Source organism: Rhinopithecus bieti, unplaced genomic scaffold, assembly GCF_001698545.2.
Source record: "Rhinopithecus bieti isolate Rb0 unplaced genomic scaffold, ASM169854v2 scaffold_14700, whole genome shotgun sequence".
Taxonomy (NCBI): domain Eukaryota; kingdom Metazoa; phylum Chordata; class Mammalia; order Primates; family Cercopithecidae; genus Rhinopithecus; species Rhinopithecus bieti.
Genome location: NW_016808194.1, coordinates 891806 through 908289, shown reverse-complemented (window position 1 = coordinate 908289; position 16484 = coordinate 891806). Strand labels below are relative to the sequence as shown.

Below are 16484 nucleotides of genomic sequence, written 5' to 3'. Positions count from 1 at the left end.
TGGTTTTTAATAAATCACATCCTAGTCTTTCAGCACTTCCGTAAGCAGATGACATTTTCAGTTTTCTAGCTCTTGTAGTTTTAACATGGCAACATCAATGATGCATATGTCCAGAATCAGTTAAAAAGGCTGTCAAATTATTTTATTTCATCTATTTTTTCACTGTCTCTTGGTCCCAAGTGTATCAGAAGGATTACCTTTTGGTATTCTCCGCTATTGCGCGTTGGGGTGCTCTTGATTGTCCCTGTGTTTTGTGGGCCGGTTGGGAGAGGGAGCTTGGGAAGGATGTGCCACTGTGTGGAGGTTGTGAGTCACTGGGATGCCTCCAAGGATGATCCCTTCCTTGGCTGCAGGGAGAGCTCCTGGAGCCACGCCCACGATGCCTGGCAGACACCTGTATGTGGCACCATTGAGCTCGAGATGAATTGCTTGCTGGTCTATTACTGACCAAGGCGCTGATGTGACAAAGAATTCCTTGTTCACACAATTTCGTAAGCTTTCTGAATGCAACCTGTGATGGCTTAGCAGATCTCGGTGGCAGCTGCCTCTCATCTCCAGCGACCCCTGCTCTCTGTACCAGGCAGTATGGGGAGTACAGATGAAATTCGGTACATCTTTCAACAGACCCTGAACAAAGCTAAAGGGCTCTGATTCCTGCATGTTGAGGGCTGCCCCTCTATCCTGCTTTCCTTGAGGTCCTGTCCTAAGGCTTTCTTGTCCACCAAGTCACCACGGGCTGCCTTCACAAGGCATTCTCCCTGCCTCATCTGCTTTATAGTAAAGTCATTGGTGAGGTTGTGGTTATGTTAACTGAAACTGCAGTGCACGGAGAGGCGGTCACTCTGATACAGCAAATCCTGCAGGGCATAGACCCTCTGCAGGCCCAGGGGCTGCTCTATCCCATCCTGCAAGTAGGGCTTATAAAATGAGACACTGAATCCGAAGGCCTTGGCTTGAACTGCAACCGCCTACTCCGTGCCACTGAAGCGGATGAGGCCCAGCGTCTTCCCAGGGATGCCGGCCGCTCCTGATCCACCTCTGCTCCATGCTCTGTACCCGCGTGCCTTCCCACAGTGCCTAGTATAGCCACGGTTCCTCTGGTACAGATTGAGGATGTGGCAGATGGTGGAGTTGGCTGTTTCTTCCTTGGCTCGGAAGGGATGTTGCACACAGCAATCCCGAGCTCACAGGCAGCCTTGACGTCCACATTGTCGTGGCCAGTGCCTATCTGCAACAGTCACTCTCAGGGCCTTGAACTTCTACAGGTCCTCCCTGGCGAAGGTGATTTTGCGGCATGTCATGGTGCCCACGGCTTCATTTAAAACCTTATGGTGGATCTCCTGCGTGAACTGTACATAAGAGAAGGCCACGGTGGCCAGGTCCTTCAGGATGGGCATGTCCACGGTGCAGTTGCAGTGATCCAGCAGCACCACAGGGGGTGGGGCCGTTCAGGACCTGGGGGCAGATACCTTCACAGATTCTGTCCAATCACTGCCTCTTGACCTTGTGCTTATCCACAAGGGCCATTCTTATGGAACTGTGCAAATCTCAGATCAAAAGGCAAAGCAATCCTCTAAAAACTTAGAGGAACTCGCAGGAGTCTGCGTGCATGAGGTCACTATGAACCCAATATAAACCTGTCCACTAACTCTATAGCCTGGTGTGATTTTTCTCTCTACTTCACTTTGAATGTCCTAAAGATTTTGCTTTGTATTACTCTAGAGCTCATATATATTCACATTATTTTATCCTCATTGAAATTTGTACCCTATGGCATTATAAAATACCCTTCCCTGACTTGGTAAATACTTCTTATCCTGAATTTAACTTTGTATAATATTCAGATTGTGATTTTCTTCTTTTTGTATGCATTTGCCTAATATGTTTTTGTCCATTCTATTATTTTCAGCTTTTCTGAGAATCTATATTCAGCACAGAATTCAATTTTATGTTGTGATATATTCTGAATGTCTTTATAAAGAGATGGGTTTAACTCTTTCACATTTATTAGTGTAACAGATATAACATCCCAATCCTCTATTTCTTTATATAGTACCTATTGATTTTCTCCTATGGCCAATGGATAGAATGAGGGCATACCTTTTCCTCTCTGTTTCCTGCTCTGCCTCCTGGTACTACAATTATATTATCTTCTTACTATTTGCTTTTGTATTGTTCTATATAATTAGGTCTTTGATTTGATTTTTTTAAAGCTTATCCTTTATCCTCAGCAGAATCATTGTATCTACCATGCCTCTCATCTTTTTTTCTTCCTCTGTTGATTTTTGTTAGTTATAATAATTCTACGTTGTCAGGGAATATAACATTCGCATTTTGTTCTGTCACTTCACTTGGCATTTGTTTTAAGTTTGGTAATCCACTTAAGCAAAGGGGTCTTTGTTTTACTTGTCTTTTTGTCACAACTTTTCTAGTAATCTTTCGGTTGGATGGTGTTTGGCTTCTAGTAGATTCCTGTTGCAAATAAGAGGGCTTATGCGAATCATCCAATGTGTCCATTTTATTTAAACCTAAATCACAGTTTCAAAGAATATAAAAATCCTTGGATCTCAGCTTCTTTTCAGAAGGTTTCATAGGTGTTGTGCTACTCTCTTCTACCACTGAACATTGCTACAAAGAAATATGACGCCAGGCTATTTTCCCTCTTGACTTTGTGACTCTATTGTTGTTGTTGTTGTTGTTGTTGTTTAACCTAGACAGTTGCCTAACTAGAAGTGGTGTGTTTTATGATTGGTTTGGGGAGTGTATTTGACTTTCTCAGGCTGTTCCTAATTGGAAGTGGGTGGGGAGGGTTGCAGGGGTGGAGGAGAACACAGAATTAAGGAAGCTGATAGTTCTTGACCAAGTCCTTGCTGTTTTGGGTCAGTTGCTACAGGGGTTGTTATTTGGTTTCCTGGTCACTGCAGAGTGTAGGTCATAGTTGTGTTTGTATATATGGTCTTAATATTGTCCATTTGTGTATTAAGTCTTTCAGTTTTTCTTCTCTTTTTTGGACATTCTGATTCTTTATTCTGGCTATCCTTTAACCATCTTCCATATCAATTTCCTTCTCTGAAGTCTTTTAAACTTTATTTCCACTTATTTTTTTCTTTCCTTCATGTCTCCTTTTTATGTCTCATACTGTGTTAACTGGTGTTTATTTCCCTTTTGCTCCTTCTAATTTTGCTGTTATTTCTGTGAGGGCTCTATTTTTTTTTCTTCTTTTCTGAATGCTTCCAGCCCATATTTCGCTCTTCCTGTTTTGCTCTTTCTTCCTTAAGTTCTTGCATATGAGGTTTGTGTTCATGAACATTGTTTTTTAGTTCTTTTAAATTTCTATTGTAATTTTCCTTTTCTCCATGGCACTGTTCCATATTCTTCGCTTTTCTTTAGAAAGTATTTGCTTTTCTTTATTCTTTTCTTTTTTCCCCTCTTATCTTTGTATAAATTCTATGCTTTTTAAAAAAAATTACTCAGCTTTAAAAGAGGCAAACATTTCTTGACCCACTAAATGTGTAAGGGAGGAGCAAGGCTATTCAGATTAGTTATTTTTTTCTATGATCCAGGATTTTGTGTGTAATTTCATTTAGTCTTCACTCAATGAAGATAGCTCTATTACTTTTAACTTACTATTATTTTAATACTATTATTTACTATTTATTTACTATCTTCTTCTGATGCCATAGACACAGATGGAAAACACATGTTTCTTCATTTATCCCAGCTTCCCCTGTTTCTTGGATCTCACAGGTACACCCTCAGTTTGCATATCCCTGTTCTTCCTATTACAAACTAAAATTGGCATCACAGTGTGTGCCCCTCACTTTCAAGGAGTATATGTTGTTTCACACATTTTGGAAGCTGCAGTTTAGTCTTTCTCTCTAGAATCTGTTTTCCGGCTCCTTCCTGCATGGCCCCTTCTAAATTACAGTTGTTGTTTGCAGCTCTTGAATTTTTGTAGGGAGAGGTGGTGTGTATATTGGTGTCTGTCTGTGCTGCTATCACAGAATACCTGAGACTGGGTAATTTATAAATGATGGAAATTTGTATCTCATAGTCTGGAGTCTGGGAAGTCTAAGATCAAGGCACTGGAAGGTTCAGTGTCTGGTGAGAGTCTGGTCTCTCTGGTCTCTGCTTCCATGATAGCTCCTTGTTGCTATGCCCTCTGGAGGGGACTAATGCTGTGTCCTCACATAGCCAAAGAAACAAAAGGGCAAAAAGCGTCAAATGCTGTATAAAGCCCCTTTGAAGTCCTTGATTTCATTCACAAAAGAGGAGCTCTCGTGACTTAATCACCTCCTAAAGGCTTTACCACTTAATACTGCTACATTGGAGGTTAAGTTTGAACATGTTATTTGGAGGCACACAAACATTCAAACCATAGCATTTCACCCCTGGTCCCCCAAAGTTCAAGTCCTTTACATAATCAAACACATTCTTTCTATCTCAGTAGCCCTTAAAGTCTTAACTCATTGCAGATTGAATTCAAAAGTCTGAAGTTCAGAGTCTTATCTAAATATCATCTAAATCAGATATGGCTGAGACTCAAGGTATTATTCATTCTGGGGCAAATTCCCCTCCAGCTATTAGCCTATGAAATCAAACAAGCTATGTGCTTTCAAGATACAATGGTGGAACAGGCATAGGATAGACATTCTAACTGGGAAAATAGGAAGGAAAAAAGGGGTAACAAGTCCCACGTAAGTCTAAAACCTAACAAGGCAAACAGCATTAAATCTTGGGGCTCGAAAATAATCTCTGACTCCATGTCCTAATTTTTAGACACTTGGATGGGGGTTGTGTTCCCAAGGCTTCAGGGGACTCTCTGTTCCATGGCATTGCTGGATACAGTCCATGCTGCAGCTCTCATGGGTTGAGGCTAGAACCTGTAGCTCTCTTGGGCTACACTGGGACATTGGTGGATCTACAGTTGTTCAGTCTTGGGGGAAGCCACACCCCTAAGGCTTCATAGGGAATCCCCTTAGTGGAGGCTCTCTGCAGTGGCCCTGACCCCATAGCTGTAATAGGCATTGCCTTAATGGGGATGCTCTGTGGTGGCCCATCTCTGTGGAAGTTCTCTGCCTGGGCGCCAGCTCTCTCCAAGGCACCATTTGGAATTTAGGTGGTGGTAGCCATGCCTCCTCAGCTTGTGCACTCTGCACCTGCAGAATCAGTACCATGTGGGCACCATCAAGGCTTATAGCTTGTGCCCTCTGGAATGGCAGCCCAAGCCACACCCAGGGTGGCTAAGGATTGCTGCATTAGCATGTGTGGAGCAGAAACTTGGGGTGGCTCTAGGCAGCAAGTCCCAAGTCCCATGCTACCCTGGGCTCGCCCCTTGAAACCATTCTGCTTTCAAAGCCCTGGTACTCTGACCTATGGTGAGAGTGGTAGCCTCAAACATCTCCAAAATACCTTTCAGGTCATTCTTCCATCATCTTGATGAAAGCACCCAACTTTCTTCTATTTATACTAATCTCCCTATCAAAATGTTTGCTTAGCTACATCCTTGGTGTTCTCTCCAGAATGTGTTTTCTCATTTTTAATTTACAGGCTGAGAATTTCCCAATTAAGTTCTGCATCCTTTTTGGTTAAAAATTGTGCCTTTAGTTTTTCTCTTTCTGCATTTTACTATAAGTAGTGAAGTAACAGCCATGCAGCCCCTTCAATACTTTGTTTAGAGATTTCTTCTGCCCAGTATACTAGTTCTTCACTCTTAAGTTTCATCTTCCACAAAACACTAGGATAAAGACACAATTCAGTCAAGGACACAATTCGGTCTTTGCCACTTTATAACAAGGATGGCCTTTCCTTCAGTCTCCAATATCATACCTTAATACTTATTTCCATCTAAGACCTCATTAGAATGGTTTTTAGTGTCTTTATTTCTACCAACATTCTGTTCACAACCACTTAGATAATCTGAGAGAAATGAGGCTTTTTCTACAACTCTCCTCTTCTGAGCCCTCACCAGAATCTCCCTCAATGCTCCATTCACAGCAATTCAGGCTTTTTCTTGCCTGTTCCTCCAAACTCTTCCAGCCTCTGCCCATTACCAGGTTCCAAAGGCACATCCATCCACATTTTTAGTTATTTATTATAACAACATCCCACACTCAGTATCAATTTTTGTCTTAGTCTGTTGTTACTATAACAAAATGCCGGAGACTGGGTAATTTATAAATAACAGAAATCTATTTCTCACAGTGTGGAGGCTGGGAAGCCTGAGATTAAGGCACAAGTAGGTCTGATGCTTGGTGAAGGCCCAGTCTTTGCTTCGAAGATGATGCTTTGTTGCTGTGTTCTCGCATGGTAGAAGCTGGAAGGGCAAACTAGGCCAAGCTAGTTTCCTCCATTGAAAAGCGTTCCTAATCCTATTCACAAGGGAGGAGCCCTCATGACCTAATCACCCCCTAAAGCCCCTACCTCTTAATATCGTTGCATTGGAGATTAAGTTTCAGCATGAATTTTGGAGGGACACAAACATTCAAGGCAGGGATCTGAGGTTTTAACTGTCTTCCAGTTTTGCTGAAAGTGGACTTTCTTTTTGTTTCTCTTTGTTCTTGCCACTTTTGCATAATTTTGTATTTTTTTTTTTTTTTTTTTTTTTTTGCAAGACAATTAGTAGGAAATGTTGCAACCTCTGAGAGTAGGAAATGTTGCAACCTCCTCTGAGATCAAGATGGGACCACTATGCTCCCGCCACTCTTTGCCATCGTGTTCAAATGATCATTTCAAGGTTCCCATAGGAGGGCCAGGGAATGATGGCATCTGGCAGTGACTAGAAATGTCCCTCAGCATGGCTGACTCAGAAGAAGAAAGTCCACCACTCCTGTGACTAGACAATTTCCCTCTCTCATTTTTCTCCACTTCAGCTGACATTTAAGTAATCACATCCATAGTCTTCATTTTTGAAAATCTGATTTATAAGATGTAACAATCTATTGTTTTCCTCTAGAAAAAAAAGTAATATTCTCTTTAACTTTTTACTGTTAAATGGTAGAAAACAGACTACAAATCAGTGTTTGAGATAACATTTTGGGGAAAACCTGGGAATAAAGTTTGAACTTTGGTCATGCTTAACTGGTAGCATGATAGTGAAAATATTTTATGATTTTTTTTTTCCTTGAATCAGCTTTTCTTATAAAATTATCTCAGATCTAGCCTGAAAAGAACAATGAAGAGATGAAGAGAAAGATGAAAGTAATCTATGGTATGTGAATTTTGAGAGGCTCTTGAAAACCCCCCTGGTCAAAAGTGTGTCCTACGTGGGCTTTTCTTCCTGCTTGACTTTGCAAGGATAGCAATGAATTCCTTTGAGCCTCCTCCTGCCATCCTTTTTCAAAATGCAGATTTTCACAGGTGAGGCAATGCACCAAGGACATGTTTTTAACCAGCAGTGAGCTGATGATGAGCCTGTCTTCTCATCTGATTCACACAACAGTTTTTTGAACAAGATTTCCCTGAGAATTTTTTGGCTCTTCCCTCAAGGGTGACAGCCACATTTTGTGATTGATATTGGATTTAGCCCATCAATCCAATGGGTTAAGCTATAATGCCAAGTTTGACAACAGAGATAGGGTTGAATACTTTTACCTCTCTCCTTGTCGGGTTTGCGGTTTCATCTCCCTTCTGCTCAGGTGATTGGTCAGAGCCTGAGACTTTGATTAGCTTCAAAGGGAGAGGTGGAGTGGGGTTAATTATGTCTAAAAAGATCAGCACCCAATCTTTTTACCCTTTTTAATGGTTTCAGCTGTTTATCTCATTCGCACTTGATAGTATGAGTATCTTTGTTGTAATATTTAGAAAAGGGAGAGAGTAAATAGGGGTCCTATCTTTGACCTTGAACATTGATCCAACTCAGCCTTTAATTAGAGCTATGCACAAGCATAGAGCATTCTTATGCAGCTGAGAATAAAATGGTACCCTGATTTCCATTCTGCATTTGTTTTCTGTGAATACCTTCCTAGAACTTTGTTGGGAGGGACTAGGGGTAATTAATTACTAGGGGCAATATGAGGTCATCTGGTTTCTGACCAAAATATTATTATATGTAATAATGGCAGCTGATACTGTCATCTTAACTTCTAAAGTAGTCTCATTGAGAAATAAAGACCAAGGGCAGGAAATACTCTGTAGAAAGGAGGGTAAGCCCACCAGCTGAGCGAGAAAGGAGTCCTGGAACATGGGACAGTGAACTAGGAGAAACTTTGGGGCGGATGAATGTGTGCGAGGATGTGGGTGGTGGGGTTGATTGCAGCAGAGGATGAAGTTTTTAAATCAGTGAATCGTCTTGTGAAAACATATGGCTGATAGTATATAACTCCCTTGTTTACAACCCTATAGTGCCTCCCCGTTGCTTGCTCTGATGATGAGGTCCAAACTTTTTAGCAAGAAACCTCAGGCTGGGTGCAGTGGCTCATTCCTGTAGTCCCAACACTTTGGGAGGATCATCTGATGTCAGGAGTTCAAGACCAGCCTGGCCTACATGGTGAAACCCCATCTGTACTTAAAAAAAAAAAATTAGCTGGGCATGGTGGCATGTACCTGTAATCCCAGCTATTTGGGAGGCTGACGAAAGAGAATCTCTTGAACCCGGGAGGAGGAGGCACTGCATTCTAGCCTGGGCAACAGGGCAAGACACCATCTCAAAAAACAAAAAAACAAAAAAACAAAAAAAACAACCTCTGCTGATGTGGAGCCTGTCTCATGCTGTGTCAAACCTCATACTGTTCCAGACTCACTGACCATTAATTCTTAGGCTAAGCAAATCCTGCATTGATTAAGGACCTCAAAATCATTTGTGCTGTTCCCGCTCAGAATTCGATCCCCCTGGAAATACCTACTTTTCTATTATGCCCCTGTTTAATGTCATACTTCAGAGAAGTGTAGTAGATGTCCTCTGTTTAACCCACATAACTCAGGTGTGCAACACATATGAACTACTGTATATTCCGTTTCTCAGCTATCTTACTTTTAAGCCTTGTTTTGTCTAATAGTGGAGAAAACCCCCACAATCTTGCCAATCACTTCCAGGATTTTCTCTGTAATTCCAGAATTAAATGTAGTCATTTGGGATGCTTTTTCTCACCTTTGGGTCTCCCTGGGGATACGTCTAATTCGTGGGGGTGCTTGCAAAGTGTTAAGGCATTTGGGGGCATATCAAGTCCTTGGTCTCTAGCCACATAATGTTTATTTCTGTGACTGCTTTTAGGTTTATCTCTAGTCATGGTGTCTGTCCTTCTGGCTTCTATCAAGGTGTGCCATCTTGTCTGACCATAGAGGGGTGATCATTGTCAACAGAGACTTAAGAATGTTCTCATATCCTCCGTAGCAGGGCAGTCCACCACCCAACCTCTGTGAACATGCTGCTTTCCCTGGTTATAAGACATCCACAAAATATGCTGACTTTCCCTCTTACAGCTAACCCCTGGGACCATGTAAATATGTGCATTCACTCTTCAATTATTCTCCTTTTGAAGCATTATCATGGAGTAATCTGATACTCTGATTCCTTCAGCATTTTCTGATTGATCCTCAAGTGTAGGTTTTGAGAACTCAGAAAGCTCTTAATTCTCCAGAAACCCAGCTCTTGCCAATGAAAGCTTTGGTTTCCAAGTCAGTTTGCTCTTATAGCAGATTTAAAAGTGTATTTTGGAACTCAAAGTCTGTGAATGGACTGTTTCTTTGTCTTTGTATTCTTATTATAAAAATTCTGTTCATTTTTTAGAGTATAGAATTCCTTTGACTGTATAGCGAGAGTCACTCAAAGAAATTGTGGGATATGGGGAGAAATACTTTGTTCAGGAAATTAATCCACCATAGAAGGCTGCTTCAATGTCAGGACTGGATCAGGCCTCACAGTTTTAGTCTGAAATTATGTATTGAAGTGACTTGGGTCTCTATCCATGTAACATTTGTGCGTCCCAACAAACTCGGAGCTTCATGAGAGATCTAAGACTGTGTCTGTCTTGTTTACCAACAAAGCCTGAGCTTCTGGGTACAGGACTCAGCAGAGAATAGATCTTCCACAAATTCCCAGGGAATAGTTGAATACTCTGGGGAGAGAGAAGAGATCAGTGTGGTAGCAGGAGGGTTCTGGTACCCGGGGCAGAGTTGGGAGCTGAATGAACGGAAGTGGGAAATGGCTGCAGGCTAGCTTCTCTTGATGAGTGTGGTGGTGCTTGTAGTGCAGTGAGAGCTGAAATTATCCCTGTGGAGCCCAGTGGTTCAGAATCTTTGTGCCCTACATAGATTTCAGATAGGCGTTGGAGTTCAACTGGGAACACATTCTGGGGTAGTACCCGTGTTCATGTAGTAAAGGACAATAGTGGGAAATACCTCATCTGCATGTAGGTAGCACTATTTGCATCCAAATGTGGAAGCCTCCTTACAGAATACTCCTCACCCCACCCCTCCCCATAAACATGCACCTAGTGCAGTTCTGGCCCACTACAGAAGGGGTTGTAGGTTGCCATGGTGAGGAGAGGGCTTTGTAAAGTTCTGTGGTCTTCTGTGTAGCCTTGAGGTCAGAGGTTCCTTGCAGAACAAGCAGGCTTGCTTGAAGAAAACAAATAGGTTAAAAATAAGTGGGTAATTCTTTCTCCTTATATCAGGTTGTCAGGAAATTTGTGAGGGTTGTGTGTGTTTTCATAATTTGAAAAGCATATCTGACTTTTTCTTGTCAGAATTGATTATTTTGGGATTTAAAAGGCAATACACTCCATCAGGGAGCAAAACTGTGGAATTTCCTGACGTGAAAGCAGATGGTGCAATTTCTTACTCATTCGGTTCTCAGGGAATCCTGGCACATTGCTGGTACTCCAGACAGAGGGATAATGTCATTAGAGTCACTGTGTCAATTTATTTTTCCCAGAGAAGGACACAGAGGAAAATGTAAGTATGGCTTAGTTAAATCTCTGTGTGACTCAAGCTCCAGAGGTAGGGGGCATGACACTGGCCTTGGAGCTTGACATCAGAGAGAGAGAGATCTTTAGAAAATGAATTCAGAGACCAGGAAGGGATCTTAAGGCCAGGGACCCAGCCTTCTTCTTATTTTACAATGAGGAAACTGAGGCCCATAAAGTGAATTGACTTGATCAAGATGGCACAGTTACTTAATTAGTGGGAGTGCTGTGATATTTTAATTAAATCATGGCTTCTCAAACACGTATTTTCATACAAATCGCATGGAAATCGTGAAAAATGCAGATTCTAATTCAGGACATTAGAGCCTTGGCCTAGAATCTGTATTTCTAACATTCTCCCAGGTGATATTGATGTTTCCCTTCCCTGGGCAACACTATGATTTAAAAAAAATTATGTTACAGGGACCTAATCGCAAGCCATTCCTGAGTACCTCTTTCAGGAAGGATTGTTTTAAGACACGGGAAGAAGGCTCAGGAGCCTAAGACTACTGACCTGGTGTGGATTCTCGCTACAGCATGCCCACTAAATAGAAGATGTCCTGTAAAATCAGAGAAGCCAGGTCTGGTTTATAAGGCTCTGACTGTTCAGCTCAATTTCTTCTCTTTCATTGTTGGCTTTGTCACTGTTTTCCTGCTTCTCCCATGGAATGCAATCTGAGAAAGATAGGATATATGTTAATTGTATAAAAGACTTTGCAGTAACACCCCCCCCCCAAAAAAAAAGAACAAAAGAGAGATTACTGGGTATTCTATGGAATTCTAGATATTGTCTAGCATACTCATCTGGATTATCTGATGCTATAATGGTCTATTCCTCTCATTGTTTATAAGTTGTTTTTAAATCTCTTTAAGTTGTATAGTAGAACCTAAGCATAATGCCAATGATTCTTGTCTCATGAAATGCAATGCATTATTGCCATGTGGATATTGACCACATCTATTTTAAAATTTATTTTAGCATTCCTGATTGTCTATATGTTCTTTGAATTATTTGCATTGAGTGTAACATTTTACTGTTCTCTCATCAATTAATAGGTCATATAAAATATTTGACACAGGTTCCTTTTATGTTTTATATTTGTGCAAGAGTTATAGTTTTACCCTTAAATTGTCCTTTAACATGAACTTTGATTATTTGGCTGAATCCCTTCTCCAAAAGAGGTAAACTTTTCCACAAAGGGGAGGTGGTGGGAACGAGCAAGACGTGAAAATCTAAGGTCTTAATTTTCCACACTTATGTAACACTTAGAGTCACACCATCTTGTGGAGTCTCTAAGGATCTTACATTACTGATGAGACAGCTGAATCTCAGAAAGAGATTTACCCAGGGACACATGGCTAGGATGGGGTAGAGAAAGGAGTCTCCTTTTTCTCATACTACTCTTTAGTTATTGTGTATTTGAATGACCCAAGTCTTTCTTTACCATTGTCCTAATCGGTGAGTTGACCAAAGGTAGGAGGAGCATAGACATGTGGGAAGGGGCCCAAAGAACTGGGGCTCTTGGTCTGTTTTATTGACCCTTCTGGAGAAGAGGTCAAGAAAAATGTGAAGGCTTGTGCCTTGCTGTGGATAGATTTGTGTCTGCAGTTGTTTACCTGAGGCCTGTGGCCTGCAAAGATGCAGAGAGTGACCATGAAAAGTCTCTCTATAGCTAAATGGTTCAGCGCTATTGCAGGTGGCCATGACCATAATGTCAGTGATGGCAATCATAAAAACTCTTGGAATGAGCATATGCTCTGGAGTCAGATTGACTTGAGTTTAAATTATGCTCTGTTTATTACAAATTGTATATCCTTGGTAGAGTTTCTTAACCTCCTCAGAATTTTGTGCTACCCTATTTTACAGATTAAAAAATAATCTCATAGAATTATTGTGAAGAATTTCTGAGATAACATGAAAAGCACAATGTAGTTCCTTGTCAGTATTCACTGAATGTTCTTTTCCCTTTTTTATCTTAACTTTTGCCAAGAAATATATTCATTTACATTCAACTCTCTTTACCCAGAAGAAAGTTAACTGCTCAATGACATTTATTGAACACTTGTTATGAATCCAGCCTGTGGCAGGGACTACGGGGTATACAGAAATGCAAACAGAAATGTAAATGTATTTGACCTGGAACAAATAAAGACATTAGTGCCTTGAGAATTTGAAGACATGAGGCATTAGTGAAGGTTGGAAAAGGTGGTTGTGGACACAGCATGGACAAAGGGGAGGTGGTGGGAACGAGCATGACGTGGGGAAGGAATTGGCTTAGTCCTCAGAGAGGGTATTGGTGGGGAGCAGTGGGAGCCCAGGTGGGGAAAGCAGGCCTGTGCAAGTTTGGAGAGAACCTTGCTTGCCAAGCTGAGTAGCTAGACCTTGCTACAATAAATGGCAGCAGCCCCTGGCGGGTTCTGAGCAGAGGAATAAGTAACATGCTGGGCAAGCCCAGATGTTGTCCTCTGGAGTTTCTCTTATGGGACTCTTTGTTGTTGAGCCCCCTGAATTTCTCCTGGAGGTCAGAGATGTCACTTGCTGCTCTGACACTGATTCAAAGGTTGACTCTGAGGAGTGCTGAGGAGGCTGACTTTTTATGGGAAGAGATGACAATTTAAATGCCCCATAGAGGCAGCTCCCCCAGATTCCTCTGCAGCACAGTTTTTTTCTCTGAGTATCTATACTTTTGGTTACTTTGAACAGGAATATGTTATCTGTAATTTTTCATTATAAGTCTGATTAATTATCTTTTTTTTTTTTTGCTTTGCAGCCTTAATTTAATGAAAAAATATAATCCTGACTACTAAAAAATTGAGCTTTGATACTTTAGTCCATATTTTTCATTACCATTGTCATTTCCAGACAAGCCTCTTGATAATGGAATTTCATATGAGCACTTCGTGAAGATTTTGACAGACCTCCATTCAAAACCAAGGCAATTTCAATGACTTAGGGAGCAGATGCTGTGGGCCTTCGGGAAAAGGGATAAGGGCGACCTCCTTTTTTTTGTTTTTTTGAGTCTTGCTCTGTCGCCCAGGCTGGAGTGTAGTGGCCCTTGGCTCACTGCAACCTCTGCCTCCTGGGTTCAAGCAATTCTCCTGCCTCAGCCTCTCGAGTGGCTGTGATTACGGGCACCCACCACTATGCCCAGCTAATTTTTGTATTTTTATAGAGATGGGATTTCACCATGTTGGCCAGGCTGGTCTCGAACTCCTGACCTCAGGTGATCTGCCCGCCTCGGCCTCCCAAAGTGCTGGGATTACAGGCATGAGCCACCGCACCCGGCCCTGTGACTTCCTTTTTATGGACATATAACTGCTGAGGGTTAGTGTCAGTGCAGGTATAGCAGACAGATCATCATGACCTTGCACACATATTTATCAGTGATTGAAGTGGGAGACACTGAGCCCTGGAGCAAGGGGAGATAGAAAACATACATGAGCCACTTGGGAGGGGAGATGAGGAGCCATTTATGGAGATGAGATGCAGAATGCCACTGATAAATGATATTGATGGGAGCAAAGCCAGTGTAGCTGCCAGTCCCTAGAGTGACCAAGATGATAATGAAAAATAAAAATAACAGATATCCTTGCTGAGTATTTTATATCTACTATTTCATTTTTGTCCTCACAACTACTCTGAAAGGTCGATATTATTAATCTGATTTTATAGAAAATGACAGATCTGCATTAAAACCCTGGTCTTTGTGAGGCTGACAGCTGACCTCTTCATGGCATTGCACTGCCTCCCTAGGGAGACTTCTTCTAAGTAGAAGGGGTCTTGGCTTGAGATTAAACTCTTACTCTAGGGTTCAGATGAGTCCTAAGGAAAGGTGGGTTGTGCTTGCTGATAATCTATTTGCATGGGAGACTGGAGAGTGTCTGGGAATGAACAACTTCTCAGTGAAAGAGAGAGTGAGCTGAGACCTGTTAGCCAGATCAGAGTCTCCAGCTGAAATGGGGGACTGATTTGGAGTATAGAGATAGACCTCAGGCCATCTCTGGTTCAGTCTCCATGGAATGATACCTGGATATTAGGAATCGTAGGCTGACTGGACATCATCCTATGATGATACCAAGATGTTAGGGCTCAAAAATAAAGACTGGGTTAAATGAATCATCAAGGCCACCATAAAGTGATGAGGGAAATAAGATTCTTGTAACAGAGGTGGGAGAAGAGTTTTTTGAAAGGTTTGGATTAGAGAGTCACTCTGTGAACTGCCCATGAGAGGAAAGTGGATGGGGAGGGAAAGGGAATTTTATGAACCATCTCCCCATTCAGTGTTTGATAAACACAAGCAAAATTATTTTGAAAATACATTTTGGTTTCCTAGGCTGTATCTCTTTAACTGTGACTTCTCTCTGAGGTGTCTGCTAGGTTGGTCATGGTTTTTGTAGTTTTTATGCCAACAAACTTGATATTAGCCATGATAACTCATGTCCGCAGGGCACTTTTGTTTAAGTAGGCATTTTTAACCAGGAAAATGGGCCTGGTTCTTAGTTCAAAGAGTCATTAAATGTGAAGTATCCGCAAAATTGAGAAAACAGAACCCTGTTATTTTCCTTTTAGTTTTCTATTTTAAATTTACCATTTTAATCTCTCTCTTTTTGTATTTTTCTGAGATAAGATCTTGCTCTGTCACACAGGCTGTAGTGCAGTGGCATGATCATGGCTCACTATGGCCTCGAACTCTTGGGCCCAAGTGATCCTTCCACCTGAGCCTCCTAAGTAGCTGGGACCACAGGCCTGTACCACCATGCCCAGCTATTTAAAATTTTTTTTTTTTTTTTTTTGGTCGATATGAGGTTTCCCTGTGTTGCCCAGTCTGATCTCAACTCCTGGGGTGAAGTGATTCTCCTGTCTCAGCTTCTCAAAGTGCTGGGATTACAGGCATGAGCCACTGTGCTAACTTTCCTCTCATTTCTCATAGTGATGTTAGTTCATGTTGCAGTGTAGCAGCAAATTACAAAAGTTTGCTATTGCTTGAATTTCATCAAATTATAATTTTACTGGCCATACCTTACCTGCTCTGGATACAAGAAACAATTTGTCTTTTTCTTGGACTCGCCAAGAAGTGACTAGGGCCAGTTTCGCATCCCACCACCAATCTTCCATCCCTGTAGAAAATATAACCTTGACCCAAATAGAAAAAGTTCTAAGAGATTCTTGGATGAGTGACCCAATATTCATTAAGTCCCTTCTCTATTTGAATACCAGTCTCTGTGCCTCCCTTCTTGCCTGAATATTGGGGACCAAATGTTAGTCCTTTGATAAATAACTGTACATCAAAAGAGAAGAGACCTTGACAGTCATCAGAAGCATCAGAAGGTGGGACCCATCTCTGTCTTTCATATATACCATTCCCCTTGTAACAAATATCGTTTTGCTATAATAAGATACACCATTTGGGTAACTCAATATCCCTAGACTCAGTTTATCTGTAAAATGAACGGGCTGAACTAGGTGACTTCCAAACTATGTTTTAAAGCTTTAATGTTCTAAGAGTCCATGGTTTCAGGCATAAACAATAGGCAATGAAGATCTCCCCCTCATCTTCCATTATGCCACAGCCTACTGTA

The 16484-nt window shown here is 41.5% G+C and overlaps 1 pseudogene; it reads right to left on the bottom strand.

Annotated features, from left to right (window-relative positions):
* Nucleotides 1-213: 213 nt before the first annotated feature.
* Nucleotides 214-16484, bottom strand: part of LOC108537913 (C-terminal-binding protein 2 pseudogene) — a 36942-nt pseudogene continuing 20671 nt past the window's right edge.